We start from the raw sequence: 22,737 nt of genomic DNA on the forward strand, positions 1-22,737 counted from the left end.
CACCATTGCATTTATGTCAAACAAGGAAGAACATTCGATAGAAATATTGTATTACATCTGGTTTTCCAAACAGAATGAGAATAAAACATTTCATATCAAATAATTAACTCTATTTTTCTTGAAACACTCTATAATGATAAGTAAAAGATATGTTCTTCCAATAAATATAAAAATTTGACATATATTTTAAAGATAATTAGTTTCCAATTCTTTTTTCTTGTTTCTGGATTAGAGTGGATATGTTTATATATATTTTTGGCTGTTTCTAAGATTATTGAAATAAGAAAAGCAACATCGTATATTGAAAAGTTTAAATTAAAACCTCAGATCATCCTGCTCATTCTTTTTTTGGGTCTTAAACCTTAACCGCAGATGGCACTTGCCGTGGGAATGGTGACTTGCTCAAGAGTGTTACCATTAGAAGCTTCCTCCCGTGCTCCGCTTCCACCATACGGAGCTGTCATACAATAATATTCCTTCAGCCCACGAGAATACTTCTTCACCCGTACTGTTTTGTCCTGTATCCACTGCCACTTTTTCAATTCCTCCGGCATAAATACATCATTCAAATTCCTGAAAATCTCGTCTTCTTGGTAATTCGGACGGATTTCAAGATTGTCATGCGAGTCATCAAGATCGTCATGCGAGTCATCAAGTTCGTCATCTTCATCCGACCAAGATTCTCGATTCTCCTCCTCCAATTGCCAACTCAGTTTGATTTCCTCTAATATTGGGAAGCCATTCATCTGTGGAAGCTCTTCCATATTATCGTTGTAGAGAAGATGAAACACCTGTAACCCCCGGCAACCCCTGATAGCGGGAGGATATCGAACCCTTGTGCAATTGCATAGACATAATTTCTTCAGCTTCCCCAGTGAAGAGAAGTTGGGAAACCTTTGTAAACATCTCAATCTAGAAAAGTAAACATCCTCCAACATGCTACAATATGTAACATCTGGTGGCTCACTTATATCACACTTGTATAGTTTGAGCACGGTCAAATTTGAAAGACGTCTCAAACTCGGAACATCACTCGATATGACGATATTCCACAAGGGCAGATTCTTAAATCCATCACAACACTCTGAATGCCTTGGCGCCCAAGCATCTTCTGATGAAATGCATAACTCTGATATCTCTAGAGCATACGACTCATTTTCATCTGAATATTCTGTTATTGGATCGCATCTGTTGAGAACAATTTTGGATAGGTTGGAACAATCAGCGATCAAAGGTATGTAAGCCATCTGCGAGCAATGCTCGAAGTCAACACTTCGAAGCTTTACACATCCACTACAGTCAAGTTGGCCGATCACTTCATCACACCCTTTAAATTTCGCCTTCTCCAAACATTGCAAGCCATGTATCAATGGGAACTTCGAGAGGGATTGGCAGCAAACATAAATTTCTCTCAGAGACACACAGCCGGTAAGATCTCCAAGCTCAGCGAGCCCACTGCTGTATCCAATATCTATCTCAAGGTATTCCAAGGCACGTAGCCTTCTTAAATTCAAGGTTTTTAAGTCTGGCAACTTCACTACCTGAAGCGACGCCAAGTATGGCAAATTTTCCATTCCTCCAAGGACTGCCAGATATTCAGAAGTCTGTGAAGTGAAGCTCCTTATACATTTCATCAAGCTGATTCCAAGGTTGCTCATCTCTTTATTCTCATCTACTACCTGAAGAGCCCATAGATTTTCCAAGTCGCACTCAGCGCCAATCTTGGACAGATCTAAATGCTGATAATACTCTACATTTGCCAATTTAAGCTCTTCTTTAGCGTCTGAAGTAACGAGGTTGCCCTCAAACCAAAGCCATCTCTTCATCTTTCTTGCTTTTCTTAGAGCGAACTCCATGTAGACATTGTGGATGCGAATTTCAGGTTCAGTTTCTTCAATAAAAGATTTTTCCCGTAGATCCCCAACCTGCGCCCACAGAAAACCAATCAGGCGTTCAAAAGTTTTTCAATTTTATTTTTTTCTTTAAAACAATAAAAACAGTGTAAAAAGGAACATTCAACTCACTGCTTTCTCTATAGACTCGGGATCTTCCTTGCAAGTTATTTCAAGCCACTCATTCACATTGAGCGGACAAATACTAGGCAGCATGTATAGAGTAAGAAGCATGAATATGGCACGGCATATTGGATCCATATAATCAAAAGCTTTGTCCAGCACAATGAACATGTATTCTAAACCATCACCGGCTCTGTCTTCCATCCCATCTATCTCAGCAGCCCATTTTGATAAGTCAGAACCGTATTTACTAAAGAGGTAGCCGCCAAAAGCTTTTAAGGCCAACGGATGAAATGTTCGAGCTCTCGGAACATTGTCGCAACAGGTCTCTTTGAACAAACATCTTTTTGCACACTTCAAAGCAAAACCTCTGTCCTCTGCCTCTAACGTTGGCTCTCCTGGAAATGCCCTTTCCAACAAGATCGCTATGGCCTCTTCCTCCTGAAGGCCTGGAACGCTCATGCGCGTCTTGAAGTTAACATTTAATTTCTTTAGAACATCTTCGCTTCGCGCGCCCAAAAGGACGCAGCTGTTTTCTCCCAAATCTGCCCCAAGGTAATATTTCACCTCGTCTATGCTATCTTCGGTGATATTGTCCAGAACCAATAATACTCTGTGGCCCCTCACATTTTTATACAACTTTTTCTGTGCCTGCAAATTATATCAGTAACACATCACGTGCAAATAAAAAAGGCACTGGGAAATGAAGAAAATCTTCCAAACAAAATAAAGATATATGAAATAGCTCACCTCATCCTCCCTTGTCAGCGATTCGAGTTGCGACTCACTGCAATGAGTGAGATACTGCAGGGCAAGTTTTTGTCTGTCCAATTTATTACCTCCACAAAATTCCAAATGACATACTCTGCCGTCGAAATTCCTCAAATTAAGATTGCAAAAAGTCTTGCAAAGTGTAGTTTTTCCTTGGCCTGGCATTCCATACAATCCTGCAATTCTGAATTTTTTTCTATTTGGATGAACAGTGTTGAAAAAATTTGCAACCTCCTGCAACCAATAAATATAATATACACTCAAGCGTATGCATATATATGCGTGGGAATCTAACAAACGAAATTCATTAAAAAACAAACAAACAAGTGAAGCGAAAGGATTTTACCTGGCACATGCGTGTTCCTCCTTGGATCGCAGGGACATGATACCTTTGTGAGGGTGGTTCAAGAAAAGGAGAGATCACAATTTTATCTGCAAAGAAATTCAACGAACATAACAAATTAAATTAACAAATATAATCTAAAAAAATTCTTAAATACTCCTGACTAGAATTCTGTCTTGAATTTCCTTTTAAAATGTTCCAATTCTCTCACGAACGCTGCTAGAAAATAAAATGGATCAAAAGAAGTCTTTGTTGAATTCTGATATACTGATTGTACGTTAAAAACCTAAACCATACAGTTTCCTCAGACAAGTCTCCATACTATTTTTCATGTCAACAGTTGCATAGAGATAAACAAAACATGTTATAGATTTAACAGTTTTTTTCAGATTACATTTGTTTTAGATGATTATCAGTGTTTCAGTATAGTCGTTCTCTTAGCATGTTCGCATTATAAATGTAAACATAATTCTTGCTGGTGAATGTTTCTAAGTCTAGTTTCTCACTTCCGTCAAGTTTAATAATTCTTTAATGACCTTTTGTTTGAATGACAATACTAATTTTTTCGAAATATGATGTTTGATTTGAGGATTTTTTCATGTACAAAATTGTCATCCATAATTCTAGTATAAGTAAATTTTTGTTTTATTTGATAAAATTGATATTTACATTAATTGTAGAAATTTTAAAATATATTGTTGCTGTAGTTAGAGCTATAAAATCAGTAGTATGAGGCAAATTATGAAAGCAGAGAAGAAAATAAAACACAGACAATAATGATGCCAATGCTACAGCATACAACGATAAATTTTATTGCTGTTAGCAATTAACATTTACGTATATATTAATAGATTATTTCGCGCATACACCTCAACTGAGATTAGGAGATGTAAACAAAAAAGAAGCCTGACATGGAGAATAATCTAATATGTTCTCAGCAAATATGATAACAGTCTAACAGCAACTGTAAATGTGCAGATCAGTTTTAACTGACTGCATACGTGGAGAGTGGAGAAATTAGTTTATATTAACATTATTTAATTTCTTCAACTAATAGCTTCAACATCAATTATATTCACATTCATACTTAAAATTCTTTTTAGGTAATGTGTCTGCTAACTAATAATCAGATCTGTTTCTTCACTATTCAGTAGCCCTCTAACAAAATAGTATCTTGTATCAATGTGTTTATTCCTTTGTGAAAAACATGATTGTTTGATAATGTAATTGCAACTTCTTGTTACAAAAGATTGGCGTTGATTCTTTTTGTGCTTGCAATATAATTATTATCATCCAAACTACTTAGCATGCTACTAACGTGGCTATTACATAGTCTGCTTTAGCTGATGAAAATGTTTCTATTGGCTGCTACTTTGATACTCATGAGACTTCACATGTCTCACAATGAAAGATATATCAAAAAGTGTTCCTCCTATCATAAATGCTCTCTACAAAATCACTGTTCTGTAAATGTTGCACATATGAAGGTCATTGTTTTCATTGATTTCAAGCTTTTGTCCATCTCACATTGCTTGGCTATTATTAGTGATCTAGATATCGATATATTAAGTTGAAGTATAGTGTATTTGGTTCATGGTCCATATGTTCGCTTCTAGGATGCTATGCTACAAAGGTAACAACAGATTAACATTGTGTTGATGAGATGATATGAAGTGATGCAAATAGTCATTTTTGGAGGTCTGGCATTCCTTACCTGGTCTGGAATTATTTTTGTTACCCTTGGTGTTTACTCCGATGAAACTTATTGTGGTCTAGAATGAGTGTTTGTATCGGATATGTCTCAGTTGATCATACATTGCCATTCTCGACGTGACATTATGTCATCGTTCTTTTGGGGTGAACCAATTTTCGTTTAGGTGCAAGTTTAGACAGTGATTTTAGTAGAACAAGTTTTGTACGAGTTCATGCATATTTGTCTAAGCTATTGGGTATAAAGGTTTTTGGAACATGTGCCGACTTGGTGTGAACCCTTACACATCCTTTTTACCTTTAGGATAATTTATTTTTGGGTTGATGCTATGTACACGTTATATTTTCTTATGGTCGACCTAATATTGCTTGTTTCATATCCAATTAGTATATATTGGGCAAATTGGTTGTGATAGGTATGATGGATATAGAGTGATACAGAGAGAGATATGGTTGACCGATAGATATGAAGATAGTAAGTGTAAAGATTTGAAGATGTACAAAGAAAACATATGACTATATATAGAGAATTGCTATCCACATTCTAATAGATGCTTTTGTATCCTGTTCAGTCTACTATTCGTATTGTTTTGTAAGAGTAGTGAATTGTGATCTTCAACCAAGAAAGTCCCTTTTTGTATCTTGCCTAAGGTTGTGCACCTTAGTCTGGAAGTATGGAGCAGTAAGCTCTTTTGGTAGGAAGCCTTGTTAATTGTAAAATAGTTATTATATATTGTAAGTTTGAATCTTCTTGTTGTTTTTCCTAGTTTGAGTTTTCCATGTAAAAATCCAATGTTCATGTGTGGATGTATTTACTATTTCTACTATTTAGTTTCCAGTATATTGAAATGGATAAATGGTATGTTAAAATAATCTTAATTTGGTAATATTTTTGAGAAATATGTTGATTCAGCCCCCTCTTAGCTTCTGGTAGTGTTCAATAATTGGTATCAAAGCATTAGTTCTTGAACAGTTAGCTTAATCGTTGAGGTAGATCTTGGATTTTGAACACTATGTTTGAAGAAGATTTTAGTGACATGAATGATATGGATAGGAATGGATGAAATGATGTGGATGGTATTGTTGACATGGAAGGAAAATTAAGATTTTCTTTAGAAGACTTGGAATCAAGAAGAGAGAAACATAAAAAGGTTGTTGATAAAATTTCTTATTTGAGAAGCTTGCTTGTTAAAGGAAAGAAGGTCATTGATGAATTAGAAATAAAACTTCATGAGAAGACCAGGGAATGTTCAAAGCTTGAAGAAGAAATTTCCAAGCTCAAGGAGGAACTGAAAGCTGCCAAAGATCATATTGAAAGTGGATTGAAGCTCAAAGGTGACAGTGAAATGTGAGATTTTATTCTTAATTCTCAAAGATAGAATAGAGAAAAAAGTGGACTTAGTTTTGAGGAAGGTGAATGTTTGAGAAAGGAACAAGAAAAAGACAAGGTCAATGAGAGCAAAGATCAAAGAAACTGAAGCTTCAGAAACTCAAAATATGTTTAGAGAGATCCTTATATTCTTATTAGGTATTCATTTTTTAATGGTAACTAGTTTTCATGCAATGGATTTGGGCATAGAGCTAGCAAAGCAAAAGTCAAAATAAAAATCAATCAATTAGCATAAGATGTTACTCCTGCAATAAGCTTTGGAAAAACGCTACTAGATATAAACGTAGGATGATGAGGAATAGATACACGAATTTGAGTTATACTCATTCTTTCAGTTGAGTGTGCTAAGCTTGTAATACATGTGGACACAAAGTTGTAAAAATGTAGGATAAATGAAAGATTTGGAAATAATAAAATGAATTGTAGTAGAGCTCAGAGAGGTCTAGTATGTCGTAATTGTAACAAAATGGGTTACATTGTGAAACATTATTGAAGCAGAATTGAGAAATCTAATGGCCTGGTAAAGAAGATTGATATCAATGAAGAAAAGTAGAAGATGAAGATGAAGTAGGTAAAGAAAACTAAAGTTAAGATAGAAGAAAAATATTGAGGATTTTTCCACACTTTTGTGGGTACATACGCTTCTTTCAGTAACTAGCTCAGACAATTGCGTCTGAGGGGGACATCTTAAAGGATATATTCTATCCCCTCTTGGATTGGTGTTGGGTTCTTACTCACCATGACAGAAGTTTGAAAGTCATTTCTAATGGAGTTTAGGGAAGTTTGATGGTTCAAAACTTTTTTGGTGTCTTCAGGTATATAGTGTATCAAATTTTTGAGGAAACTCTAATTGATAATTATATATTACCTATTCAAAATTAATTTTGTGCTATTGGGGTCAAAGAGAAACAAAGTGTGAGTGGAAGAGAAGAAAACTTATTTAAGATATTTTTCTTCCTTGAAATAGTTTTCTGATGGCAAACCCTAACATTATCAGTGACAGCAGTGAGGGAAAACCTAGTTCTAAATGTAGACCATTTATTTTGGTGGCGAGAAATCAGATCAATGCATTTTCTATGGTTCCCAGCAAAGTGGTATGTAAAGAAGACATTTTTAGTTATATTCATATTTCTTTGGAAGAATATGATCACATTAAATTTAATGATTTTAAGAGAATTCATCTAGTAGATGGTGCACAAAGATTTAGGGTAGAGTATGCTAGTTTAGGGCACAAGGGTTTGGATACATAGAGTAATCTTCCCATGATTAATAATGTCAAAGAGATAATAAATATAGTCTTGAAAAATATTCATGGAGATTGTTTGTGGCTAGATAGACCATATGTGATTTAAAAAGAAGGGAGCCTAAATGATATAACTAGTTTATGCTCGATTAGTACCATGTCTATGTTGAAGTCTATTAAGAATGATGAAGTGAATAAATTGATTGGTGTTGTGTCTAACAAGAGAATATTATGAATTGACACAATTGTTAATTTGGTAATCAGGTATGAAAAAATGATAATTTCATATAAGGTATACTACAAGAATCATGAAGGTTTGACTTCTTCTATGACAATATATGTGACTTATAAAATGTGAAAGAAAATGTTGACTATGATTTATGTGAATTATTGAGGCAACAATTGCTGGATAACCTTCAGTTGTGTTACCCTCCATATTTTTGCTTGCACTATGTCTTTTGCATCCTCAAAATAAAGATTGTTCATTTACTCAGGGCTTGTGTAAGTTGGTTTTTGTCTTATTGAAGTTTTGCTTGAACTAAACCTGTCGGTTGAAGCTCTGCAAAGTTCAAAGTTCGAGTTCAACCGGAGTGGGTTGTATTGCATCTTTAGTTTTTATGAGTGTAAGGTCTTTGTAATTTTTGGTTATTGAACTTGGACTTTGAACCTTTCAAGGTTCAAGGTTCAAAGGTTCAGCACGCAACTAAATATGAAGACAAAGTGATAAATGAAGCATATTGTGGGCAAAGTCTGTAATTTTGAACCTTTTGATTGAACCACGTAGGTTCAAGGTTCGCAGGTTCAAGTTTCGTGGGTTCAAGGTTCGTAGATTCAAAGTTCAAGGTTCGCAGGTTCAATTTCAAAGGTTCAAATTCAAAGTTCAAAGATTCCTCAAATTAAACAGATGCAGGTTCAGACTGTGAGTTTAAAATTTGGCGAGTTTAATAATCCAATAACATTGGCATGAGTATCATAACATGTTGATTTACCAAACAAGCTGATAATTGTGATTTGTCTAAGGCTCGATATATTTCAGAGGTGTTCCTAGAGCCGATTAATGTCAATTTTAATGGTAGCTCAAAGTGGTGATCCATGTGTAAGTTTTGGCATGTATGCTATTCATAATTTTCAATGCCACCTATAACCACGAATTTTCCAAGATAGAAAAATAAGTCTATTAGCAGGGGGAATAACTCTCAATTTGAGTTTTGGACCTTGATGAATGTTTGATATGTTTTAGAAAACCTAGTTTTCTAAATTCTCACTAGAGCGATTGGAAAAATATTATCGTGTTCAAAAGTTATTGATCTCTAAGTACGGGTCTATAAACAATTCTAAGAAAAAAATTATTATGAAAGCTCACGGTGGGGACTCTTTTAAAATGGAGATCCAGATAATAATTTATCCTGGAGATATTAAAAATATGTCTACCTATCAACACATAATTAGATGTGCTTAATTTAAATTTTCTACAAATATTTCTTTGAAAGGATGGAGGATAAAATATTTGAAGCTAAAAAAAAGAAGAGTTGTCGAGAAGAAGATAAAAGATAAAAGAAAAGATTAATTAATAATATTTTCAAGAATCAGTAAATGATAACTGAAAGTCTCTTTTAAAAAAGAGGCTATATATATGTAATGAAAGAAAAGAGCAGGGTTTTTTTTTTTTTTCTTTTTCTACTGTAAAAAAAGAGGGGGCATCATTGTTTTCTGGACTGCACAATTTTATTTTTCAGAAATGTCGAGCTTGTGAACCCACATTTTGGCATTGATGGAATGAAGAATATTTTGTTGATCTATGCATTTGTCAATATTTTCTTTTGATTACAATGAGTTTTGTTTCTCTTGTGATTACCTTTCATTGCCTTTTTTGTTACATTAAACTGTATATGCATTTGATTTTGAAACTTTGATTTCAGAAATAATTTGTATGTTGGAAAGAAATCTATTGTTAGTTCTTTGCCTGGGTATTTTGATCCTCCTTGTCCTTTGAGGCATGAGAGAGATTTGATGAAATTCTAGGACATTTTGATTCTATTGGAAATGGTATTTTCGTGGGTGTGGGTAATTAAACTGTGTTTTACTTATCTTCATTAACTTCATTATAAATCTATTATTCGCATATGTGTCATGGCTATGAGAAGATGTTAGTTGCCTTTATTACTTTCCAGTTAAAAGCATATTCAAAAAATATACATTTTTTCCAACGAAGGGAGTTGTACCTTCATATCAAAATTTAGAGAGCACTTGCACTTACGATTGCAAGTGACTCAACTGTTGGTTCTTTTGTTGTCTTTCAATTTGGGCATTTATGAGTAATTTTTGAAAGGTATTTAAGAAGGAATTTTTTTTTTACCAATAGGTTGGAAAAGAATGAATTTTACACCTTCTAATATAGATCTCTCTCATTGTGGGTTTAGTATTTTACTTTCTTAATGGGTTACCTAGATTAAGCAATATATCATAGAGAAGAGATGTTTTTCTATGTGCTCAGATTCAAGGATATTTGGATGGTTTGGATAATTGTGAAGCTTCTTGTCATGCTTTTTTAGATATTCAGAAAGACTTGATTATGAGGAATTAGATTCCTCCAAATATTGTCGAATGGTACAAAGATTCAATATTACCTTTCTAGTGTACAAGAACAATTTCTTTATTGAATTTGTTATTCCTAGAACATTTTCTTTATTGAATTTGTTATTCCTAGATATTCAGAAAGACTTGATTATGAGGAATTAGATTCCTCCAAATATTGTCGAATGGTACAAAGATTCAATATTACCTTTCTAGTGTACAAGAACAATTTCTTTATTGAATTTGTTATTCCTAGAACTTCATGGCTAAGATTCCTTATGAAGTATCAAAGGATGAATGCATTAGCATTGTGAAAATTATTCCTAAGATCCCAAAAGATGTAAATGTAAAAATATTTGGGACATTTGATGGGATTGTGGGGAGAAGTGTTGAAAATAGGCCTACCAAATTAGAGGTTGTGCCCAAAGGCAAGAAGGCAAGCAAAATCATCTGAAATTATTGTTGAGAGTTATGAAGAAAACTTGGAGAAAGGTTAGTTTGTAGTGAGGTACTATAGAAAGTAAGATGATGATTGCTTCCCTTGCCTCTTTAGAAGACGGATTATTTGATGAAGATAATGTGCTTGAGATGTTTGTGAGGCCTAATGGTTTAAAGAGTGTTGGTGAGTTGTACCTCACTGTTTTGCCTTATCATGAACACGTTCTCAAACAAGCATGTGTTTTGTATCTACTCTGGAACAATCTTGTTCCTTTCAATGTTGTTGATGCTCTTCCAAAAGTGCTAATAAAGTTATTGATTGAGTAGATGGATATACTTGCTGGTGATGATAGTTAATTTAGTGAAACTTGTATTGAATGAAATCTAACGAATAAAATGACAAAAAGGTGCCTAAAGGAACATCATGATCTTAAGTTGAATTTGATTAATTTTAAGAAAATGAAGGAGAATGCATCCCAATTGTACAGGTATTGTTTAAGGTGGCCTTCTACTACAAAGCAATTCAAAGATGAGATAGAGGATCTCCATTCTAAATTGGTTGTGCAAAACATGTAGAGATAAGACTATGTGAAGTTATTTTGTGGACTCAATGATGCCATGGAATTATGGCTCTCCACTTTTTCTAGATTGTTGGCTGATATAAAAAAGGTTGAATAGTGTATTTGACACTTATTTTTTTAATTTCTACAGTGGCGCTCCCTCTACGCACCTAGCCTAACCACTATGCAGAAGCCAACGCTACCCACATTGGGTTACACATGGCTAAAAGAGAAGGCTTTACTAAAGTCTAGTTGGAGTCTGATTCGCTAAAAACTGTCAATTGTCTGAGTGGACACACGGATCCTAACTAGACAATAGCTAACCTAATCAAGGATTGTTGAGATATAATAAATGAGCTGACAGATTTCAAAATCTTGGACGTATACCAAGAAGACAACAAGGCGGCAGATCTACTGGCCAATCTAGCGATAGGATACGTGGTGACTATATGGTGGAGTAGTAAGGATGCATTCCCCAAACATCTATGCGAGCTAGCTTGTGATGATTACTACATTAATCAATGATCTTTCATCATGATTTGATTGAGTTGAAGGGGAAATGACTCTTTTTGGTTTTTGCTAACCAAAGATCTAGAAACTTCCCTAGTGACTGGATTTTCTGTCTTATTGTGTGGCCCATTTTTTGCTATTGTTTGGAGACTTTTCTGGTGTGGGCCATTTCCAGCGATTGGTCGGTGGCTTCTCTGGTGTGACCCATTTTTGGTTATTTCGCGACCATGAGCATAACGGGTGGGGACAAGAATAGGCAAGAGACTTCTACTTGTGAGAAATGGAAGAAAAATAAGGATGTGTGGCAAGAAGTCGTTGATGGGGGAATCGTCCCCTTCATGGCCCTTCTCCTCTGCTCACAGAGGCCTTTGTCAAGGGGTGGAAAAAGGGAGCCTTAGGGCTTATGGCATCGAGTATTAGATTGATGAAACCCTAGTGGCGACAGCTACTGGTCTAGCGACAACTGGCAGAAGATTTAATAGGGACAAGAAAATTGGGGAGGAGGACTTGACAAGTTTCTTTGACAAAGACAAGGAGTGCTCTAGAGTTACCAAGATGGCTGATGGCGGCTACAACAAGAAAGATCTATGACTCCTTGGGCTGACATGGCCGAGTTCATCATGAGGTATATTACGCTCGATGCCAGATATGTCGACATCTTTTCCTATCATTTTACCATTTTAAATCATTTTAGGCATCGTAAAATCATTTATGTTCCTTTCTATCTAGCCTCCTCTCTTGAAAATAGCCTGGAAAAACATTTGGAGAATCCAAACAACCCTGTTCTCCATGAGGGACTTATTGTTCTCATCATGGAGTACACAAAATTCCTTGTAGTTGTGACCCCTTTAACTGAATCTGGTCAGCAAACTAATATCTAAGATGTTTCTGACTCAGAAATGAATTTGGAAGATAGTGGGGTTCCTCTTGATGACCTTGAATATAAACTTGTGGATAAAGGGGAGATGATGGTCACCCCTGGGACCTTTAGCAGTAAGAATCCTCCTAGATGGGCAGCCATTAACTACAAAACCACCAGCAAACTGATCTCTAAGGTCGAGCCCCTCTCTAAAAAGAAAAAGCTAGAAGCTAAGGACTATGGTCTGAAGAATTCGGATCAGGGAATTAAATTGGACATCCCTATCAACGTCTTGAAAAAAAAATAGGGGATCATGGCCAAAGAAGAGAACAGTGGGATACAGAGGACTGATAACCTGATGAGCCTGGTTATGGAAGCTACCAGAAGCTAGGAGAGCTACTGGATGTGGGTTGAGCGCGAAATTGATACCCTCAAAGTGGGGGTTAAAGAGATTATTGATATCTTCACCACTTCCCGTGAGCCCAACAAATTTGAAAAACTCATGATTATGACCCAAAGGCTCTCCCAGGACATCGAGGTGATGAAATGCAATCACGAACAAAGAATTGAAAAGGTGGAATAGTCTATGGGGGAGATTAAGAAAAAACTAAAGAACCTGGTTGACATAAGTAAAGAATCCATGAACAACACTATAGAGGGGCTTGAAAAGATCAATGTCATGGTTGTTGATTACAGATCCTACCATAGTGAACCGGTGAAAGATCTTGGAGGGGAAGATATGGCTGCTAGAGACAACAAAACCACTGGTCCTAGTTCCAGAACCAGAAGCAAGAGCAGCAACAAGGGTACCTCCAGATTCATTATGGAGGAGCTGGAGGAAATCAATAAGATTTCCATCCAGAAGAACAAGAATCTGGTGCTCTCTCTTAATTGAGAGTCTTTCTTTTGTTTTATTTGGCTTGTTTGCATCTCTTTTTTTTTCATGACTGTTCGGGGGTGCTCCCCTATTTTGATGTTGGTTCATGTCTATTTGGCTGATGGCCGACTGTTGTAAAACTTTTGGTTTTGGGTCCATGTAAAACCTATTTATCTTTATCAAAAATACTATATTTTTTAATGTCGCGATGAATTTATGGGTTGATTGTGAATATCGGAGCAACATTTTGTCTTCTACTATTATTTCATGAAACTCTTCCTTTATTGCTTTAAAGAATTAATACAAGGACATCTAGCCTGGAAACATTTGATAGGCATTTTAATTTTTTCATTTTTTTTTTGAAGATCTCTATTGCAAGGAGTTACACTTTTTTCTCTGAATGGTTTTTAGTTAAAGGAGTTACCCTTTGTCATTATTGTCAAAGGGGGAGAAATATTGATAGGGGGAGAGGAAATATGTTTCTTGCAATTTTTCTTTTGCCATCAACGACAAAGGGGGAGATTGTTCTACATCTAGATGTCATTGTTGTCATTGATGTCAAAACTTTGTCAATCTCGTATTGTCCAATTATTATTGGTGATCTAGATATGGATATGTTAATTTGTTGTACAATGTATCAGTTTGATGGTCTGGATGTTTGCTTGTATGATACTATGCTACAAAAGTAACCACAAAACATTATGTTGATGAGATAATATGAAGTTATGATTTACTATGTTTCTGGAGGTTTGATATTCCTTACCTATTTTGGAAGTGTTTTTGTTGTTCTTGGTGTTTTCTTTGGTGAAACTTATTTTGGTTTGAAATAAGTGTTTGTACCAGATATGTCTCAAGTGATCATATGTTGCTATTATCAGCCTGACATCATGTCATGGTTATTTTAGGGTAAACCTTTTTTAGTTTAAGTTTGATTTTAGATAGTGCGATTTTAGTAGAACAATTTTTGTACTGGTTTATGCATATTAGTCTGACGTATTGGGTATAAGATTTTCTGGAAGGTGTGTTGACTTGGTGTGAACCCTCACACATCCTTTTTACCATTTGGATAATGTATTTTTTTAATCAATTACTATGTACACATTACATATTCTTGTGGTTGACCTAGTGTTGCTTGTTTTGGATCCAATTGCTATATATTGAGTAAATTGGTTGTGTAAGTTATCGTTGATATAAATTGATAGAGAGGGCGAGATGGCTAACCGATACATGTGAAGATAGTAAGTGCAAAGATTCAGAGATGTACAAAGTAGGCATATGAGTATATACAGTGAAGTTTTATCTACATTCTATTAGATGCTTTTTATATTCAATTTGATCTAATATCCTATTGTTTTGTAAGAGCAATTTGTATCTTTCCCTGAAGAAGTAATGTCCCAGAAGGTCCCTTTTTGTATCTTGCTTGAGGTTGTGTCCCTGAGTCTACAATTCTGTAGCAGTAAGCTCTTTTGGTAGGAAACGTTGTTAATTATAAAACAGTTATTATATATTGTAAGTTTGAATCTCACCATGGTTTTTCCTAGTTTGGGTTTTTCACATAAAAAAATTGTGTTCATGTATGGATGTATTTGCTATTTCTACTATTTACTTTTTAGCACATTGATATGGATGAATGGGATGGTAAAAGCATTTTAATTTGGTAGTATTTTTGTGAATTTGATTCACCCACTCTTTTAGCTTCTAGTAGTGTTCAACAACAAAACCAATCAAATCAAAGTTACTACTTTTGGAATTTATAATTTCATACCCTATTGTTCCTATAGCATATATTAGTAACAATTTTTACCGTGATAGATGGCAATTGAACCAAAACATTTGATAATTATCAAAGTTAGCACTCTTTCTAAATTTTGAATTCCTACCATTTTGAGGATTTGTTGTCAATGGCTCGACAATGTGAGCCCCATTAGGACCTTCTACCAAATGCTCTCACTTTTGAGTCATCCTCAAGAATCAAGTTTTCTTCATTCTCTAAAGCGATGGGATCTCAGAAAAAGGAAAAGGGCATTTTCTCCCCGCCCTTTGGCCTTGAGTCCTCCTTTACTTAAGAGGATTGTGTTTCTTATGTTGAAAAGATGATTGACTCTAGATATTATCCAATGATATCTATACATTTGTCAAATATGAGCATAGTTCAAGTTGATTTTATCACAATTGAAAGGATGTGGTCATGCCAAAGATGATAATGCATGTATTGTCTTGATCCTATCTAAGCTTAGAGGTCCTTTTCAAGAGTTTATATCTACCTTCTATTCTAATATGGATGTTGTAGAAGATTCTCATTAGATGTCTTCTTTTGAAAAGTTTTGTTATTGATTCGCTAGGGAGAAGCCCAAGTTGATTTATATGTATGCTCTTCCTAAGAGTCATGCTTTTATGGTTCAATCTTCCAAGGGTGGGGAAGAAGCCCAAGTTAAACTCATCAACAAGTGGTGAGCCTCCATCCAAGCCTAAGGTGAAGAATGATCATAAGCATCATCCTCCTACTTCTCCTCCTTCCACATCAAGGGAGTTATCCTCTAAGTCTAAAAAGGATAGTTATTCCTATTGTGGAAAGTTAGGACATAATGATGCATGTTGTTTTTTAGGATAGAAATAATGGAGGAAGATATGAGGAAGTGCAATATTTTCATGCCTATGTTTTCATCCTTGGGAAAAGTGAAAGATCTTTGAAATAGGACTTTGTCCTCTACTAGTTCAAGTTGGATTTTTAATTTTTGCACTTCTCATCACAAGGCTCATAATGTAAATATTCTTATTTCTCTTTCTAATAGTCCCACTTTAGATATTGTTGTTGGACTCTTCTCAGGTTTCAATTTGAGGGATGGGCTTAGTTTAGATGCAGATGATAGCATTCAGGATGTTCTTCTTGTTCCTTATAATTCATGGAATCTACTTTCCATCTATCCAATTTATCATCACTATGATAGAATACTTGTTGAGTTCTCTCGTATTTATATGATTGTTCAAGAGATACACAATCCTAATAATTTTATTGCTACAAGCACAATTGATCATGTAGCCCAGTTGTATAAGTTCGATGGATTTGAGTCTTCATGATGATCATGCCTTATTTCTAATATAATTTCTACAAGCAAGCTTTGGCATGAATAGTTTGGGAACCTAAATAATAGATATCTCCAATAGATGAGAACTCAAAATTTGGTGATTGGTCTACCCAAGATCTCTCGTTCAAATAGAGTTTCTCACATGTATTCTCTTATAAAATGTCATAGGGATCCATTTCCTAAGGTTTTTTCCATATGAGCTATGGCTCCACTAAAGTTCATGCATAGTGACCTCATGTCATTCCCCACTCCTTCATTTTCTAGGGCTAATTATCTACTCACCTTTATTGATGTTTTTTCTACGTGCACATGGGTGTACCTTTTGAAGTACAAGGATGGTATTCTTCAACATTTCATAACCTTCCTTGAATTTGTCAAGAATTAGTCAAGACATTCCCTTCTAAACATTCACACAGATAATGGGGGGATGTATGTTAGTCAAACATTTTTCGAATTCTAACATGCTTGAGGTATTCTTCATCAACACATAGTGATAAAAATGAGCCTTAGTAGAATGGTGTGGCCAAGAAGAAGAATAGAACCTCTTGGGAGATGGACATTTGTATGTTATAGTTTATGTCCATGGCTCTAACATCTTAATACCTCCCTAGATTCCATTATAATAACAATAAATAACAAGATGATAAAATTATAATGGACACTTAAATTATCTTATACCCCACTACAATGTCTCAATATTCCAATTGCAACCTCTCAACCAAAAAAAGGCACTTAAGTATAATATTTACCAGTTGACAAGTCTGAACCAGATGTCTACAATACATGATAATTTTATATTTTATAGGAATAAATTCCTACCAAATAAAAAAAATAAAGATAAAATTTTCTAACGTATTTTTGATAAATTATAGTGTTACAAGTTATAAGTAAACTTTATAATGTCCTTCTTACTTGATTCCCTTATTTATGAATGCTTATTGAATTATCCCTTTCATAATAACCAATAAAATAAATACAAAAAGGGTCATTATGTCAAGGTGTTCTCTTGGTTGTGTGTTCTCATTCCATGTCTTCTACTTTTTCCCAAAAATAAAAATAAAAATTCGTTATGTATGAGTGGTTAGTCCTTTCATAGACACCATTAGTTGATGGTTCCTAATCCCCATGGAACCTCTGACAGATCATGTCCCTCTTGGAGAAATAAAGGATAAAGTGGTCAAAGGTTTGATAATAACTACGAGCCATTGGCTCTTGTTTCCTAGGGAACCCCTTATAGGTGAATGTAAGAAGGTGCTAAGGAATAAAAGATAAAAGGAAAGAAAATGACACTTTCATTTGTTCTTAAAACCAGCCAAAGTGTTAATAATTATTACCAAAAGTGAGATTGTTGACAAAGAAAAAGCAGGTCCACCATACTTATTTTCAATAGGTAGAGGTCACAATTGCATGTTCATTTCATCACCCTCGCCACCTATTTGTAATAATGGCACCCACCTAACCCAGCCACCAAAATTAAATGAAGATCATTTCATTCCATCTATAACACTCAATTTTTGAAACATTGGTTCTTTGTCTTGCATATTGAAAATGTGAACAATGTAGTGGTAAGTGTCACATATTCCTACTATTACAACATTATTTTGATCATTTCATAGAGAGGTTGGTTATATAGTGGTCTCCAATTATCACAATTGATGATTACTTAAAATATTATGAAATAGTTGGTTGTCATTTTGGTGTATCACATGGTCATATTTATACATGTATATTATCTTTTTTAACTAATCTTATATTAGTACTCTTGTGGTGAGATCTGAGAGGGAATCAAAATGGTGAAATATAAGCCATGTGGTAGGGATACAAACTAAGATCTTACTCATTCAAATTTTCACATTCACTTATTCCTTCATTGGGGAATAACCAAAAAGGTTCAAGTTTTATCCAAATCAAAGTTCAACACTTTCATTAATTATTCCCTTTTTGAGATGTTATGTTTGGTAGGGGAGAGGGGCTAGTAGTTATATAGTGTCCAGTAGTCATTACAGAAATTGTGTTATAATATCTAGTCTTGCCATATATTTATTAAATATATTATAAATAAATAATCCACATGTAAATAAAAAAATTAGCAAATGGTGGTCAAAATGGACCAGTAATTGAACTGAAGAAAAACCAATACATGTTATATAAAAAAGGCATAAATACATTCATTAACAAGTGAAATAAACCATTTTTTGTTTCAAATAAAATATCACAGCTATCCACTATAAGTGTGTCATTTATAAAATAAGATGATCACTTAAACAAGTACTATTATCATAGTGAAAAAAATTATTCTTATGTGTTTGTAACTATTGGGGTAGGAAGGTATATGCATTGGACTATTTTATATTAATAATTTTCTTATTAAATAAAAAAGGTGAACACAATAAATACCTTGTTTTTCTCCATGAAATGTGAAGGATTTTCCAAAGGTTTTAGTACTCAACAATTGGTCCCTTTGTGTTCAGTAAAAGTTGTATATTTATATAATAATATGCTGATTTTATAACAACAAATAACTGTTTGTGTTCAACTATTGGTCCTTTGGCATTAGATATAAATGTTAGAGATAACACACACTTATGACTACTAATAGGCATTTGGTCCTTTTAAGTTCCACATAATTTATATTTTACATAAACTACGATATTGTACTAATTACAAATGAAATTTTATAATTCAACTATTAGGGATTTTTAGATTAAGTTTTGGTCGAATCTTTAAAAAGTCATTTTTTGGACACTTTGCACTAGGCACACTTTTTTGATCAGTTGCATGATGAGTCACATCCTCAAACCTTAGTTGTAGATATTTAAGTATTAATTTTATATTAAAAAAAATGGAGGTCTTAGGATATTCCATATGATGGCTACATGTTGATGAAATTAGCCCTCATGACTACTGGTCCCTCTCTCCTATGATATGATTATGAATACTCTTGGTAAAATTATACTGAATTAAAAATATTTCATATAAAAAGATAAATACAAAGCCTCAAATAAATAAATAATATACAAATCTAGAATCAAGAGATAGAGAAGAACCTATAACTGAAATATGGAGTTGAAAGTGTTAGATTATGGAGATAAGAACCCTAGTCTTATAGGAATGTTTATTAGTTAATGTGTTGGAATCCATATAAAAAGGCTCTATAGATATTTTCCTCCAAAATTTATCTTAAAAGTATCAAATGAGTGTGTTAGTCGACATAGCTCAAGTATTTTTACCTATTTAGAGTCTGAGACTATCCATCTCAATCTTCTCTACACAATTTTATCACTCGCAGTTGTTGGATGTATATCATCACAGACAAGAAGAGATAAAATATTGTGTTACATAGAGGCTATCCTAATTCAACGTTGTGTTGTATTTCCATCTTCAAAAAAGTAACGATGAAGTAAAAGAGAGCTTACCCTTAGTAGTGTATAGGCTAAATCATAATTGAAATACTGGGATGAAATTATATTACCTTAGGATTCATAATGGTGGTGATACTATGATCTTTAAATAGGTCCTTCAAATTTTGATTGAACAAAATGAGATGATAATACATAAAAATATCAATCATGAAAATATACTTGCATGTAGGTTGTTGTATATTGTTCTTCCATAACACTGAATACTCAAATCCACAACTACTTGCTTGATAATAAGGGTTATTATATAATGTAACTAGATGAAAACTTTATGAGTGAGAAATGATTGTCTTGTATAATGTTTACAATGTAGTTCCTAAATTAGGACAACTTCAAATGCTCAAATAAAAATATTGCCATCATATTATAAATGGCAACAACTGGTACCTCCACACATTTGAGTGTGGTCCCCTTTTAGAGGGATGCCCTAATATACTAGAAATAGGGTGCTAGGTGTTACAGTTCACTCAAAAAAGACTAAACAAAGGTTGTTTCAGAGTGTTGGAGCCTAAGACATAGGATCTAGTAACAACATTAGCATATGATGTTAGTTTGGGTAGGACAAGGCCAAAAGTAGGCTTGAAATGAGATAGGAGAGAACACATTAAAGTGAGGGCTCAAAATAGAGTGTGAAAATGTAAGTGGGTATAATTTACAATACTAAGCCCCAACTTTAGTGGGAGTATGAGCTTATACTTATACTCAAGCTAAAGTAGAGAGAGCAATCAAGAGAAAGGCTAACAAGAGATAATTTGTCAACAAGTCAAGAGAAGCAAAACCCAAAGCTTAGGATCTTAAAATATGCAAAATAATACAAAGTAGGATACATTTAAAAAACAATAAAAATAAAATCAAAGGAAAACCAAAAGGAAAATAAATCATACAATTGGACACAAAAGGGTTTGATGCAAAAAAAAGAGGCTCCAAATCAACTACTTGAAGACACCTTGATATTAAAATGACTCAACTACTAATATCATTTTAAGAATGCTATTGCAAGAGAACAATAAGATTTCGGGAGATAATAAGAGAATACACCAATTGATGAGTCAAGGGGTCTATGCAATGCCAACCAGCAATATGCTAGGGGTCCATTACAAAGGCCCTAATTCCACTAGACAATAAGGTGTGTTTTGTTACTTGACTCCTATTTTTTTCATTGATTCTACTGGCTAACAAATTGTGTTATGCTAGGTAAAACATGAAACATGTAGGGATTCCACTGGACAACGAATTACGTTATGTTGTTTGATTCATGTAGCGCAACAAGCAACTAAACTAGCAAATTTCATTATGATAGGTATCCAACAACAATGATCATACTATCAAGCTATGTTATGTTTATTGGCCAATGATTAGGGAATAAAAAGTTTATAACAACAATTGAACTATCAAGTATCACTATTATAGATGAAAAACACTTCATAGAGCATAAACATGTTTGTTAAAGGATAAATCAAGCAAGTTGTGTTATGCTAGAAGATCGAGATGAGTAATATTGATGTTAGTGACTAGAAAATTCCATTATACTAGGTAACCCATAGATCATCAATGTGTTACAATATCACACTAGTAAGACACATTGTACTAGATGATAAAAAAGAGAGCTAAATGTTATAAAAATTGTTACAAGTATATTGATAATGATACCTCAAGGGACATTGTGCAACACCACACCACCACTTTGTGGGTATGTCAATAAATAACTACAAGCAACAAAGGGCTTCATATACCCCCCTTAAGATGTCAACATATTTCATGTTAATATCTTAAGGGAGATAGAGATCTAATTCAATGATAAACACCTTCACCACCAAGGAAGTATTCTTTGAAAAAATCCATACATACTAATCTAAGAAGAACATCCTTGTAAAGGATATAAATGTGTTGGTGTAACTAATTATTCATCTTGGATATTATTACACCTTACTTAAGTTTACTTAGGAAATGCATTTCATAGTAGTTTGGATATGAGATACTTGGGTGTTTGTGCCACATTGGGATAGTGTGTAGGAGAATTTCCACCTTTTATGGTGTTGATCTTGTTACTACTTTATCATATCCACCTATTGTGGAGTAATAATTCCACCTTTGGTGGGTGATCCGCCTCATGTGGAATATTTTATTGTTTCTCCTACCTACCACACCTATTTCCTATGTACCCTTGTTTCTTATTGAGCCACATGTCATGTTTGTGTGCTCACATATCCATATAGCCTTGCCTATATAAGCAGGCTCATATTCATTATATGTAACAAGGATTGATGATCCAGTTGATCAGTATTTTCATCTCGATAGAATATAGTTTATTCCTATCAATATTTTGTCTCTCTATTGTAATTTTCATTGAGCTCTTGATATTGGCAAAATCTCACATGGTAGTCGTTTTTGGAGGCTTCAATTTTTGGCTTTGGGGAGGTTCTATTTTGGGGGCATCGTACAACAATTTGGACATCACGGTTGAGTCCGGGAGGCATTTTCCATGAATTTTGAGTATAAAGTCGGCATATTTTGGTGAGAAATTTTTTTTTCACCAATTCTGCTATATTTGTACGGATTTCATAATTTTTGCAGGGTGTACGACCACTCAGGCCCTGCTCAACCTCCATTTGTGATCACCATTTGATAGCTTTCCTCCCGACCGATGGACTTCCTCCTCCGGCCCTCTTGCTTCGTCCTCTATCGGTCGCTAATGTCTATCTCCCGACCGTCATGTTTGCAAATTCCTCTCGACCATTGACAATTTTTTCAGCTAGTCCCACCATCGGCCTTTTGGCCGCTACTATTAGTCTCGAGCCGCCGCGAGCCGACTGCCATCCAGTAGTACTCTCTACCGACGACTGTCCTTTCGACTGCCTATCCTCCCGACCCCAACTGTCCCTCTGGCCACTTGTCTTTCTGGCCCACTTGGGATAGATCAGACTCTTGTCCACATCAATAGA

Source organism: Cryptomeria japonica, chromosome 8, assembly GCF_030272615.1.
Source record: "Cryptomeria japonica chromosome 8, Sugi_1.0, whole genome shotgun sequence".
Taxonomy (NCBI): Eukaryota; Viridiplantae; Streptophyta; class Pinopsida; order Cupressales; family Cupressaceae; genus Cryptomeria; species Cryptomeria japonica.